A 14,968-nucleotide genomic window follows, 5' to 3' on the forward strand; every position below is an offset into this window, starting at 1 on the left:
CATATACACCCAGACATACGCACTCAGAAACAAACACACATCCAGGGACACGCACAGAGACACACACCGTCTTTCACAAACAGAAGTGTGTGCCCACAGGTTGATCCCACGCTCTCTCTCCAGACCTGCCCAGGCTCATGGGGGTTGGGGAGGCCTGCCTGCGGCTCACTGATTTCCCCAAGACTTGCCATATTCTGGAGGGAGGAAGAAGCATTAAAACTGATGACCCCTGATGGCCGAAGCTGCCTCATCAAGACCCTGCTTCTGGTTAAAAAAAGAAAAAAAAAGGTCCCCTTCTCTGCCAAACCCAGATAAGGATGCAGGTCTGGGCCGTCCCAGGAGAGGAAACAATGGGACAAGCTGGGACTCTTCCAGTGGGAGGCAGCAGTGGTTGATGTCTTACCTTCACACTCTCTGCCTGCAGACTCTTATCAGGGTGATGACGGAAGGTCCTGGGGGTCAGGTCACATAAGCTTCCCGTCAGGAGCTGCTGGACCACTGGGCTGCAGAGACTTTCCTGGTGAGGGCTAGTGAAGCACCGGGCTGACAACAGTACTGGGCGGCTCAGTGCCTCTTTCCCAGAGAAGAGAAAAGAAAGTGAGTGATGACAATACGCGCTTCATGATAGGCATGACTTACCCTGCGGGGAGCTGATGTGAAGTTACAAGAGACCAGGGAGAGAGAAGATATAGAAAAATGAAGGGAAACAGACAAACAGAAAGTGCCGAAGGTTTGCAAGTCCTGACAGCTGCAGAGAAGGAAACTGGCTCCCTTCCGGCAGGAAACCTCGGCTTTCAGGCTTGGATGTAAATCTCATCATTCTGAGCTGTGTGACCTTGGGCAGGCCACTTAGCTTCTCTGAGCCCCAGCTTCCTCATCCACCAAAAAAAAAAGCTAATAGCATATTAATAGCATATGCCTTGAAATGGAGACCTGAGAAGTGAATAGCATACTTTCACCCCCCTTTCAGGCCCATGCTACATGACAATACATCCAAGCCCTGAGTTGAATCCACAGCCCTTGAAAAGTAATGTCGACCTTTATTAATTGTCACTTGGATGGAGGTAGGAAGGCAGGATCACATAATACAAAACAGAGCAAAATTTACTAAAAACAAAACAAAACAGAAAGCTTTTTCCACTTGTCTTGCTAAAGTCCCTGGCAGCAGGCAGCGTCTCATACCTCTTCTCCCTCTCCCTCTAAAATGCCTCCAAAATTATTATTTTCCTTGCCGTGCACTCTTACCCCCCTGCCCCACCGTCACCCCCATCACTCATGGTTCTCAGCTCTGGCTGCGTGTCTGATGCACCTGGAAGACTTTAAAAAGTTTTCACTCCTCACACCAGAGGAGTGAAATCAAAATTTCAGTAGTTTTTAGACCCTCTGAGGTGATTCTATATGCATCTAGGTTCCAAATCACTGTTCCAATTGTTTTTAACTGTTCCTTTTAAATATGAATCAATGTGTCACCTCTGGTTTCTGCAAATTCTCCTCCATGTGACGATTGCTCATTGCAGCGTTGTTTGTATAATCAATAGGTTGGAAACAACCAGAAATTCCTTTAATAGGGGACAAGTCAAACAAATCATGGCCCATCGAAGCAAAGGAACACCACGCAGCTATGAAAAACAAACCAGGAAGCTTTCTCCAACTAATGTGGACCGTCTTCAGTGTACATTTTTCAGTGGAAAAAGCAAGATGCATGCAGCGTTTGGGGTGCATATTCTACTATCCTTCGCATAAAATGTCAAGGAAGGTAGGAGTTTATATTCCTGTTTTTCTGCATATTTCTGCATTTTAAAAACTATAAAAAGATACACAAGAATTGAACAATAATCTTTATATGCTGAGAGGGGACCTGGGAGGAGAAAAGGCAGGGTGAGAATGAGGCCTTTCACTGGATACTGTTTTATAATTTCAAAGTTTTGAATCATGAGAAAATGTTACTTCTTCAAAAATTAAGAAAAAAATGAATTAAATGAGAGAATAAAGCAAGAGAGGGACATGTCTAAAATGTGTGTTGAATCTCATCTGGCCCTGAAGTGTGGTCCAGGCACGACCGTGGGCTGAGCAGCCCACAGGCCAGCACCCCTTATCCTTCCAAAAGAGCTCCTGGGGCTGCATTTTGAGACTCGGTCCCCTCTGGAACCATGGAGCCAGCCCACTGCTCTCCGTCTATCCATCACAGAGGCTGCCATCCCAGAAGCTCACCTGTCTCTGTGTGTGGGGGCATCGGCCTTACCTGAAGAACATTTGCCAGCTGGGCCGTGATGACACCCCTCTAAGCTGTCCTCTACCCTCACTTTCCTACTTGACGTCTCCAGCGCCAGTTTCCTCCTGTCACTGCCAACAGGCGCAGGCCATGGACCAGGACAGTGACTGGACAGGAGCAAAGGATCGTGGAAAGTTAAGAAGGGGGAAAGTTACGGCCCTGCAGAAACCAAACTCTCATGGCAATAGGAGTGGAGACCAAGGTAGGAATGTGCTATGGGACTGATTCTGGGTCCTAGGAGGGTGGCTTTAAACAAGACCGTGTCCCCATCCTGGATGAACGTTCCTTCTGGTGATGACACAGTAAATACACAAACAAGTAAGCCTGATAACTGCGATGGAGGAACTAATGAAGAGGCGCCAGGTGGGATTGCAGTTTTTAGTGGTGGTGATATTTGAGCAGGACCCTGAGAGAACAGCAGTGCAAAGGCCCTGAGGCAGGAATGGGTTTTGAGGATTGACAAGGTGGTCGGTATGCCTGGAGTGGAGTGAGTGAGGGAGATGGGTGGGAATGAAGTCTCAGAAGCAGCCAGAAGCTGTCCCGCAGAGGCTGAGGGCTATTGTCGATCACTTTGAGGACTTTGGCTTTTGCTTTTACCCCAGATGAACCAGGTGCCCCCAGAGGATTTGAACAGAAGAGATATTTGATTGGATGAAGGTTTTAAAAGGATTTTTCTGGCTGCTGAGTTGAGAACGAAATTGGGGACCAAGTGAGGACATAGGTAGAGAAGTTAGGAGAGAGTGTAGATGGTATCATTGTCACAGGAGTTTGCATCTGGGGCCTTGCCTGCCTCCCCCATGCAGAGCATACTTTCCCAGCCTGTTGACTGTGAACTTGACCATGTGACTTGCTTTGTCTCACAGGGTCGGAACAGAGGCCACACCTGAGCAGAAGTGTTAAGGGCCATTACTTGATTGGCTCTTGCTATTTTTCCCTCTTCTACAACAACGGACACATGAAATAGGGGGCCATGAGGGGCTCTCTGTTAGCACAGGTCTTGGAAATAGAAAGCACATGGAGCAAAGCCACAATAACTGAATGTGGCTGCTGACCGAAAGTGAAAAGCCTCTGAGGTTTGGAGATGCTTGTTAATCAGCAAAGCTGACTAATATAGGGCCTGGTGAGGTATTAGATTGCAGAGGTACTGGTGGAGGTGACATGAAGTGAGCTGATTTTGTGCATTTTCTGTAAGGTGGAGCCAACCATATTTGAATTTGATGTATGGCATGAGAGAGAGTTGGATTTTGTGGGTCGGACCTGGGGCACTCTACAATGTGTGAGACGAGATCTGAGATTGTCCTTGAAGGATGAGTGAGCACTGAGCAGGCTGTGAGGTGGGCGGAGGTGCTTCAGGGAGAGGGAGCCTGTGTGCAAAGACGAGGAGGGTGAGACTTCATGGCGCATACTGAGGAGGTGGGCAGGCGAACGATTTACCAGCCTGCCCAGACTCATCCTCAGCACTCTGGTCCTTCCTTATCTAGGAGCCTTACTCTCCCATCACTCACATCCTTGCTCGCCATCCTTTCCATGGAAGCATCTTGCTAGGTTCACTCCTGATGGACTAGTTCTCATGTACCCCAAGACTTACGTTTCTCCCACCGATGACAAAGAGACTTTCCTTGTCCTGGCTCGACCCTTCCTTCTCCTTTCTCCATGCTGACCTAAAGGTAGCTTCATCTTGCTTGTCTTCAATTTGGCCATTGTGGCCTAGCCTTACCCCATCTCCTACCTCCAGGAGACTACTTCTGTAACCAGAGGTTTTTATCTTGTTGTGAGAGGCATGAAATGTGTCCAACATTCCTCTTTTTGTGTCAACCTCCCCGGACCTCAAGTTCATCATTCTCTCCCAACATTCTAACCAGAGCACCCACCACCAAGTCCTTGCCTGAGGGCAGCTGGCCCCACTTCTGTCCGACACTCCAGGAGAGTTATTCAGTCTGCAGACCTAAGAGCTTCCCCCGTAATCCTGCAGCCAGTTTCTTCTCCCCTCCAGATCCTTCTCTGCCAAACCACCAGAGCAAGCCTTCTAAGATGGAAAGTCTCCCTTCACTTCCTCCCCTGCGCATTTCCACCTGGTAACTCCACCAAAGCTGCTCTCAACCTCTCTGGGACCTCAAGTCCCTTGACACCTTCATCCCTGTCATGGTGTCTGAAACACTCAAGAAATATTAACAAGGTTTTAATAGTCTGGGTGGACCTCATTCATTTAGTTGAAGGACCTTAATAGCAAAACTGAGGAAGAAGAAATTCTGTCTGTGGACTGCAGTGTCTACCAGCTCCCTGCCCACCAGGGTTCAGATTTGCCCAGCCAGACTGCTCAACTGCAGGAGCCAATTCCTTGAAATATACCCACCCATGCACACACACACACACACACACACACACACACACACACACACATCCTACTGGTTCCTGTTTTCTGATAGAACCCTAACTGATACGTAGACAAGTCCAACTCTTGCTTTTCAACAAATATTTTGGAGTTAGAGCATTTATCTTTGACCAGAACAACCACACAGTGGAACAAACTACAAAGATCCTGGATTTTCTGACATCATGGACGCCGCACCAGCCCTGTGCCATCTGCGTCTGGATTTTGACATGGAAGAGACACAAGCTTCTACCTTGATTAAGACATTGGTTTTCTTCTTTTATATACAAACTTAATGCTATGCAACATATATTTGTTGAGTGACTATTATTTGTCCAACAGACAAGGAAAGAGAACTTCTGAGGGGCTAAATGCTATATCCAAGGTCAAACAACCAGCAAGTGGCAGAATTCAGTACATGCTTTGGGATTTGAAAACCAACATTAGTTCAATTACAATCTTCAAAACCCAGAATTTCAGGATCCTGCAATGCCCCTTTGTCATCTGGGGGGGGGGGGAAGTATTTCTGTAAGCAATATTCTTTAGCCTCAGAAAACCTGAGAGTCAACATATCCTTTGTCGGTGGAATGAGAGAAGAATCAGCCAAAGATATTTCAGAAGCAGAGGGAGCACAGTGCAGACCTGAGGTCACCCCAGGCTGTTATCAGCTGAGCCATTCTTAATGTCTAAAGCAATCAATATACTAGGTTTAGCAGAACTCATAGGCAGAGTCCCGAGAAAGCAAGACGTATGACTTATCTATTGATGTGTGACAAATTTGCCCTAAACATAGTGGCTTAAACAACAAACATTGATATTTCTCACAGTTTCTGTGGGTCAAGAATTTAGAAGCAGCTTGGTTGGGTGGTTCTGGCTCAGGGCCTGCCATGAGATTCCAGTCAAATTGTTGACCAGGAATGAGATCATCTGAAGGCGTAAGTGGGGCTGGGGCTGGGGGCGTGGCTGTCGGCAGGAGGTCTCAGCTCCTCACCTCATGGACCTCTCCATATGCTAGCATGTCTTCACGACATGGCTACTGGCTTTCGCCAGAATGAGTCATCCCCAAGAGAAGGCAAGAAGAAGGGCTCAATACCTTTTGTCACCCAATCTCAGAAGTCGTACACTGTCACTTCTGCATCTACCACTTCTATTTATTAGGAGTAAGTCACTGAGTGCAGCCTACACTCAAAGCGTGGTGAGTTAAACTCTGTCTCTTAAAAGGAGCAGAATCGCAGGGGAGTCATACTAGAGAGACAGAATGCTGCACAGACATTCATCATCAACAACTAACCAACAGGGGGCATTCGGCACAGGAAGCAAAGCCTTCTGGGGAATACCGAAACCATTGTCCCCAAAGTGAGCTCACAGCCGCCTCACCAGCGAACACGGAGCAGCCTCTGCACAGAGCAATCAGGGTTTTGCACATTTCCCAAAGCTGCCAAACATTGCTCCAACACGAGCACATGCCCGGTGGCTTAGTCTGTGCTGATTCTTTTTATCATTTCTAAAACACGTTTGTATTGGAAGCTATCTCATAGGTCCAGAAGAGTGTTCCAAGTGAATATACATAGGAAATAAAGAAATCGCCATGACGGGAAACAGGGCATTGCCAGGTCCTTAAAAAGCCTGATGAGCTGACCTGGACCCCTGCTCTCCTCTCACCCCTGAGAGATAATTGCTATGTGGACTTTGACAGAATCAGCCCCTCCTCCCGGTTTTCTGCCTATATTTTGTAACCATCATTACACAATCTCTAAACAGTATGTTGCTTGTCTTTGCCTGCTTTGGAAACCTAAATAAATGAAACCATGTTGTACATGCTTTCCTGCTCTTTGCTTCTTCGGTTCAATATAAAGTTTGTGAGTGCCATTCATTGCTGTATATATTTTCATTATGTATGAATATACCAAAATTGACTTATTTAATCTGATGCTGATGGATTGTTTGGGTTGTTTCCAGTTTTTATTATTATTAGCGTCTTGTAGAGACATTGTGGTTCCTGTGTCCTGGTGGACCTGTGGGCGATTCCTAGTTTCCTTTGGAATTTCCCTAACAGGATTTTGGGATACAGTTTATCTGTTCTTCGACGAATGCCAAAGGCTGCCAAACTGTTTTCCAAGGAGGCAGCAACAACCTCCACTCCCACCAGCAGTGCATGAGAGCTCCCTTTGTCGTAGGAATTCACCATCACTGTTCTCGACGGGAGTTTTTAATGTTTGCCAATATGGTGGGTGCCAAATAGGTGTCATTCTGGTTTTAATTTAAATATCCTTGATTACCAGGACCTTCAGCACTGTGTATACATTTATTGTCCATCGTGTTCCACTCTTGAGAAGGGATCTATTCAATTATATTTTTCTAGTGTCTTTTGCTTTTTGATTTTTGATAGTTTACACATTCTGATACTAGTGCTTTGCAGGTTTGATGGGTTACAAATGTCTTCTCTCAGTGTGTAGTTTGTCTTTTCACTCTAATGAAATCTTTTAATGAAAAGAAGTTTCATTTTAATGTAGAAAATTTTGTCAATACTTCTTTTATACTTTGTGGGTTGTGTGTCATCTTTTAAAAAATTCTTTTGCACCTCAAGGTCATCAAGATGTTCTTCTCTAGTGTTTTTGAAATCTTTTTGCTTCTGCATTTTAAATTTTAATCCTTAACCACGTGTAATTGATGTTTTATGTGTGGTATTACATAGCAGTACAATATCTTCTTTCCCCACATAGATGTCCAATTGTTCTAGCTCCATTTATTAAAAAGTCCATTCTTTCTGCATTGACTTGCAGCATAACTTCTGATTACATCAGTTATTCATATATTTTGGATTTGCTCATGGGCTTGTTTGGTCTATTTGTCCATTGGTCTATTTGTCTCTTTAGAGCCATCTCACACTGTAATTCTTAATTACTATAACTTTATAATAAGATTTAGTATCTGGGAGGACAAAAAATGCAAAGCATAGGCTGTGTTTTCTTCAAGACTGTCTTGGCTAATCTGGCCTCTGTATAAATTTTAGAATCAGCTTGTAAAATTAAAAAAACAAAACAAAACAAAAAACTGTTGGAAGTTTTTCATAGGCATTGCAGTAAGTTTCTAGATTATTTTGCAAATAATAGAAGTCTTTTATAATGCTGAATCAGCAAGTCTATGAACTCAATTTATCTCTTTTTTATTTAGATCTTTGATGTCTCTCAAAGACATTTTATTCTTTTCCCATAGAGATCTTGCATATTTTTATTAGATTTATTCTTAGGTAGTACACATTTTATGCTATGTTAAGTGACATACTTTTAAGTTTAATTTTCTAAATGTATATGTTTGTAGAGAGAAATGCAATTGAATTTTTATTCCCACAATTTTGTTAAAACTCCTACGAATTTGAAAAATCTGCCTATGGATTAATTTGGGTTTTCTATATGTACAGCCATATTTTCTGTGAATAAGAAAATATTTCTTTCTTTCTTTTCAATACTTATATATGTTTTTTCTTGGAGGTTCTGATTAGAACCTCCAAAATTATGTTCTATAGAAATGGTAACAGTAAGCTTCTTTGACTTGTACTCGACCTCAAAGAAAGGGCTTTCTATTTTAAACCTTTAAGTGTGACATTTGCTGTAATTTTTCTAAAGATATGCTCTACCAGGTTAAAGAAGTCATGTTCTATTCTTAGTTTGCTAATAGTTAGTAATATAGAGATGTTTGATTATGTTAAGTAAATTTTCTATGTTTATCAGATAATCATTTTTTCTTCTCTGATGCGTTCATGTAAGAGTTACCTTGATTTTCCAATTTTAACCCAACTCTGTATTATTTTGATAAACACAAATTGTTCATAATGTTATTTTTGTTATACGTGGCTGAATTCTGTTAGCTAATATTTTCACCTCTTACATTCCTAACTGTGATTGGTCTGTTTTGCTTTTTTTTTTTTCTTGGTATCCAGGTTATCTTAGCATTACAAACTGTACTGAGGAATATTTCTTCCTTTTATATTCCCCACAATATTTTGGATAATTTTGGAACTATTTGTATCTTGAATATTTGGTTGACCTCACTGATGATGTCATTGGAATTACAGGTTTCTCTGTGAGAAGAATTTTGACTATTAATTCAATTTCCTTAAGGTCTGTAAGACTATTCAGGTTTTTTATTGCTTCTTCAGTCACATGTGGTCTGCTTTATTTTTTACAAGAATTTGGCAATTTAATTTTCAAATGCATGGCCATAAATTCTAATACTTTCTAACTTTTAAAAGTCTCTAGCAATCATAATTTTATGCCCCTTTTCATTCTTAATATTATTTGTCTTCTCTTTTTAAACCAATTTCACCAAAGATTGTCAATTTTATTAATATTTTCTTTTTAAAAAATTTGGGGGGGGTTATAGTTGACATTCCATATTGTTATATTAGTTTTAGGTGTATAACATAGTGGTTAGAGATTTATAAAATTTATGCAGTGATCCCTTGACCAGTCTAGTACCCATCTGACACCATATGTAGTTATTATCGTACTATTGACTATATTCTCTATGTTGTACTTTACATCCTTTTGACTATTTTGTAACTACCAAATTGTATCTCTTAATCTCTTTACCTTTTTCAACCCAAGCCCCCCAATACCCCTCCCCTCTGGCAACCTACTTTGTTCTCTCTATCTATTAATCTGTTTCTGTTTTGTTTGTTCATTTATTTTGTTTTTCAGATTCTACATATAAGTGAGATCAAATGGTATGTGTCTTTCTCAGTCTGACGTATTTCATTAGCATAATACCCGCTAGGCCCATCCATGTTGTTGCAAATGGTAAGATTTCATTCTCTTTTATGACTGAGTAATACTCCACTGTATAAATGCACCACATCTTTATCCAATTTTTTATTGATGGACACTTAGGTTGCTTCCATATCTTGGCTGTTGTAAACAGTGCTTCAGTGAACATAGGGGTGCATATATCTTCTAGAATTGGTGTTTTGGATTTCTTCTGTTAAATACCCAGAAGTAGAATTGCTGGGTCATAAGGTAGTTCTATTTTTAATTTTTCGAGGAACCTCCAACAGTTTTCCATAGTGGTTGCACCAATTTGCAATCCCACTAACACTGCATGAAGGGTCCTTTTTCTCCATATCCTCCCCAACACTTGTTTGTTGATTGATTGATGTTAGCTCTTGTGACAGGTGAGATGATACCTCACTGTGGTTTACTTTGTACTTCTCTGATAATGAGTGACATTGATCATCTTTTCTTATGTCTATTTGCCATCTGTATATCCTCTGGACAAATGTCTATTCAGGTCCTTTGCCCATTTTTTAAATTGGATTTTTTTTTTTGGTGTTGAGTTGTATGTGTTTTTATAAATTTTGGATATTAACCCCTTATAAGATATATCACTGCCAAATATCATCTCCCATTTAGTAGGTTGTCTTTTCGTTTTGTTCACGGTTTCTTTTGCTATGCAAAAACTTTTTAGTTTGCTGTAGTCCCAGCAAACTGTTTATTTTTTCTTTTGTTTCTCTTGTCTAGGTAGATAATATCAGAAAAATATTACTAAGAGCAATGTCAGAGAGTATACTGCCTATGTTTTCTTCTAGGATCTTTATGGTTTCACGTCTTACATTTAAGTCTTTAATCTATTTTGAGTTCATTCTTGTGTATGGTGTAAGAATGAGATCCGGTTTTATTTTTTTGCATGTATCTGTCCAGTTTTCCCAACATCATTTATTGACTAGACTGTCTTTACCCCAGTGTAAATTCTTGCTTCCATTGTCATAGATTAAATCACCATATAGGCATGGGTTTGTTTCTGGGCTCTCTATTCTGTTCCATTGATCTATGTGTCTGTTTTTGTGTCAGTGCCATGCTGTTTTGATTACTATGGCCTTGTAGTATGATTTGATGTCAGGTAGCATGATACCTCCAGTTTAGTTCTTCTTTCTCAAGGTTTCCATTGCTATTCAGAGTCTTTTATGGTTTCATATAAATTTTAAGATTATTTGTTCTAGTTTTGTAAAATGCCATTGATATTTTGATAGGGATTGCATTGAATCTATAGATTTGTTCAAAGAACCAACTTTTGTTGTTAATTCTCTATACTTTAAGACTGTTTTTCAATTCATTAATTTCTGCCCTATGTTTATAATTGCCATTTTCTCCTTTTCATTTGTTTATTTTGCTGTTCTTACACTAACGTTTAAAAATGGATGTTTGGTTCACTAATTTTTATCCCTCTTTTTATTCCAATAAAAACACTTAAGACTATAAATTTCTATGTATTCCTTTAACTGCATCCCCAAAATTTTGATATGTATTTTTATTCTAAGTCACAAATTTTTAAGCTTCCATTATAATTTCTTTTTTGAAAAGCTAGTATATTTCTTGAGTATAATTTTTCTGCTTTTTTATTGACATCTATCATGATTTCTTTGGGTCAGAGAAGGTACTATGTGATTTTAATCCTTTAAGATGTGTTGCAATTTGCCTAATATATATGGTGATTTTTATAAATGATCCATATGGTTTGAAAAGAATTTCTACTCTTCAGTCGCTGGGAGCAGTGCTCTAACTCCATTAGGTCAAGTTTGTTAATCATGCATCTCTGCTTGTTTTTTTCCCGTGTCATCAATAACTGAGATAAGTATATGAATAAGAGAATATGAATCTAGATCAAGAAATCACATTCTTTTTGTGTTAAAATCATAATGAAATTCACTTCACAAGGAGTTGGTTAGAACTTTGAATCTCATCGTCACTGTGGGTTCCTCTCCATCTTTAGGTCCTGGAAATGATTGCTTTCTGGTTTTTTATTGCACATTCACTGCACCAAACCCCACAGATTTTTGCTTCAGTATCAAACAGAGTCCTTGGTGAAGCTAGAATCCCTAGGGCTGGGTTCCAGCTCCCAAGGGGCGTCACGTAGCCACACACCTGATTTCCTGTCACTTACTAGGGCCTACACACCCAATGGTATAAGTCCCCATTGCTTGTGAATCCCACAGACTTAGTCATCTCCCATTCTTGGAGTAACTTCCCCCAGCCTCCCTCCTGTCTTAGCACTCTTCTTGCCATCTCCTTTTCCATTCCGTTCTCAATAATTCCGCACCCCCCTCCCTCCAAGAACCATTCAAAGCTCAATTCAAGCTATTCCATCCTGGACTTAAGAGTGGAATATGAGATGTTGAGACTTAAGATCAGGTAATAGCACACACACACACACACACAAAGGCATACCTCAATTCACACAAAGGTCAGTGCCTATGGAAATATACAAACAGCTGCCTGGCTTCACGATGTTTCTGCAGTGAGTTCTTGTACGACCACTGAGAAGGCAGCATTGAGTGGTTTAAAGAGGAACTGGCTGGCTTCAAAATCCTGGGCTCAAATTTAGGCTCTGCTTCTGACTTGCTGCATGCTTGAAGAAGTGTATTGCCCTCTTGGAGTCTTTGCTTGTCATCTTCAAATGGGACATGAGTTGCACAAGACTCTGAGGTCCATGAAGGCAGGGCCTGTGTTCCATTTACTTTTGTAACCCCTGGAACCAACTGCATTTCTGCTATTGTAGATCAGACCTTTGTTGTGGATGAATTAATAAATGAATTTCTATCTCCAAGATAGATAGGGTTCCTCCAGAGGACTGCATTCTTAGGATCACTTTTCCTTTTATCTCATGGCAATGTGAGATATCCCCAAATATCCTTTCAATACCTCCATTTTCAGCTCTTCAGGTCAGCTCTCAATGTTTTGGTATTTTTCAGCAATTGTTTAATATATACTCTGGCTAAGGAAGCGATAGGGTTCATTTGAAAAAAAGTCGTAGAGAAATTTTCCTAAACTGCCTATCATTGGAATGGCTTGTATTTTAAGATGTACGCAGAGTCCATTTTTTACTATCTGGTGCCCCAACACTTCATAACACAGACCTCAGATGTGGTCCACACAGATGCCACGAGATGCCCCAAGTATTACACCTCAGATGTGGTTCATTAGGTACAAGAAGGAACACCCTATTTGACCTTACATTATTTTGTAAATCCTGAGGTACTTGTTTATTTTGTTTTCCTTATGATACCAAATATGTGCTCGTTGACTGAATGAAAGCAACAATCTTTGCTCCTGGTTGATTTATCATGAATTCTAATAATTATGGTAATATTGTTTCCGAAAACCACTCTTAACGGAGTCTGACCTAGTGGGAAGAAAAGTGGGAATTGGGTTGAAGAATTGGATGAAAAAGAGAAAAAATTCTAGTGGGTTCACAGACTGTAAACAATCAAAGCGCACTGAGAGGGACTTCCCAACACAATTATCAGATGACATAGTTTCCAGGAATCCACGACAGCGTTAATTCAACAGAAGCTGATGTCGCCTGGATTCATTTGGCTGGATTTTGCATAATTTACTTACTTGGTGCATGTGACACTCCATTAGAGGGACATGGTCCTTCCATAGGGATCTGTGGGTACAGAGCCAGGAGTGCAGTTTCCAGGCTCTCGGCCTCACATAGAAAGGTGCTGGCTTGGGTAGTAAATGGCCATCAACTGTGATTGGATGGCCATCAGCTGTGGCTAGTTGGCCGTCAGCTGTAACCAGTGAGCCATTGGCCACTAATATAACTGCCGTGGCTACGCTAGCAGGAAAGGGGGACTAGCAAGAAGATGGGGGCTGAGCTAGCAAGAGTGGATTGCAGTTAGCAAGAGGGGTTGGTTGGTTGGTTGGCAGAGAAGCGGACGGCAGGTTGCAAAGAGTGTGGCTCCGGCTTCCTGGGTTTCCAACTCAGCCACCAGTGAGACTATAGTGGTATGACTCCCCTATCTATGGCTCCATGGGTGTTCCTTTTTGGCCTCACCATGTCCTGCATTCTTATGTGGGGAGCGGGAGCTGAGACCCCGCATGCCACCCTGCATGACAGGATCTCTACTATGGGTTTGTTGTAAGGCCCCCAGTAATTATCACTTTTCTATTATATCTCATTGCAGTGTGACCCATCATGCATTTCAGACCTTTTTGTCCTGAACTTCCAGGTATGTATATATGACATTTCATCATTTTGCAGAACCCAAATTGCATAGAACTGAAAAAGACCTAAACAGCCAAGTAGTCCACCTACCAAGTTCAGTCTCTTGCTGACGACTCCCCCCACTAACCCCCCACACACACACACACACTGGATATCACACACTAACTTGCAGTTCAGCCTTCCCCCAACTGCCTTCCCTTCCTGCCTTACCCAGTTGCCCGCCATCATATGAATAATCATTTGCTTGCACGTCTTGCGATGGTTGCCTGTTCTGGGAGCCCTGCTCTTAATTCAGCCTCCTGTAGGCCCGAGGATGGGACAATGGCTAGGCATAGAAGCTTTGGAATCAGACTGCGATTCAAATGCTGTCTCCGCTGCTTCACAGACATGTGACCTTGGAGAAAATGATCTTAACAAGTGCTCAGTCTTCAATGAGTGACTGATATATAGAGTCCCTGTTGGTGTTTTCGTCTTAATTGGAATGACATGTCTTTACTGTGAGCACGGACCAGACAGTGCTGGTTTAAAACCCGTGACCATAATCCCACTTTGGGAAGCTCTGGGCCACATGAATGCACATAGTGGGAGGCACAGATAGCCGCAGAATCTCAGGTTTAGAAAATACGAGGAGAGCAGGAATTTATTCTGAGGAGAACTCTGGAAATGACCAACCTGAGACAGGTCCTATTGTTAGGGCAGAAGGATTATTCCCGACTACGCATATTTCCATGGGGAGGGCCTTCCCATCAGTGGCACTTGCTCTCCCCCCACCCCTCCTGTTCTTCTCCACAGGAAGGGGCGGGACTTACCCTGCCTGGAGCCGGTTCTGGTTGTTCTCTGCCTTGGGGTCACAGTCCCTTGAAGAATGTGGGCCACTCCTCGCCCTAACCTCTTCTGCCAGCTTCTTGAAATATCTTGGCCTTCTAATTAAGAGAGACTTTACCAAATGGTTGTGTAACTTCTAGCCCAAATTCTTCCCTATATATCTAACCTCCACCCCACCTCTTCCTTAGCGTCTTAAGTGGAGAGCCAGCCTTGGCTCCCAGCCTCTGACGCCTGCTGGGAGGGGGAAGTGGTTAGTCTGGAGCTGGGTTGAGGTTCCCTGGGGCAGCCTGACACTGTTAGCTGAGCCATGCCTAATGCTGAGCAGACTGTGACGAACAATCCCCAAGATGTGGGCTTTTCTGGGAGAGTGCTACAGGAGGGCGGTCTTCTCCCTAAGTGATAAAATGTGGAACAGAAGTTCACAGCCCCCTCTGCCTGCTGCCTCTCGCTGTTCACCTGAGCCCTGCTGGGTTGAACAGATACTAAGCAGTTTA

At 42.2% G+C, this 14,968-nt stretch overlaps 1 long non-coding RNA gene across 1 annotated transcript in view; it reads right to left on the bottom strand.

The window, feature by feature from the left end:
- LOC308489189 overlaps positions 1-14,605 on the bottom strand; it is a 29,582-nt gene extending 14,977 nt beyond the window's left edge. Inside the window, exons 1-2 of the long non-coding RNA XR_013992066.1 lie at positions 14,459-14,605; positions 404-573 (exon numbers count right to left, since the gene is read on the bottom strand). This is a non-coding gene — a long non-coding RNA (uncharacterized lncRNA). The remainder of the gene's footprint in view (positions 1-403; positions 574-14,458) is intronic.
- Between the last annotated feature and the right edge of the window lie 363 nt (positions 14,606-14,968).

Source organism: Rhinolophus hipposideros (genome assembly GCF_964194185.1).
Source record: "Rhinolophus hipposideros genome assembly, chromosome: 2".
NCBI lineage: Eukaryota > Metazoa > Chordata > Mammalia > Chiroptera > Rhinolophidae > Rhinolophus > Rhinolophus hipposideros.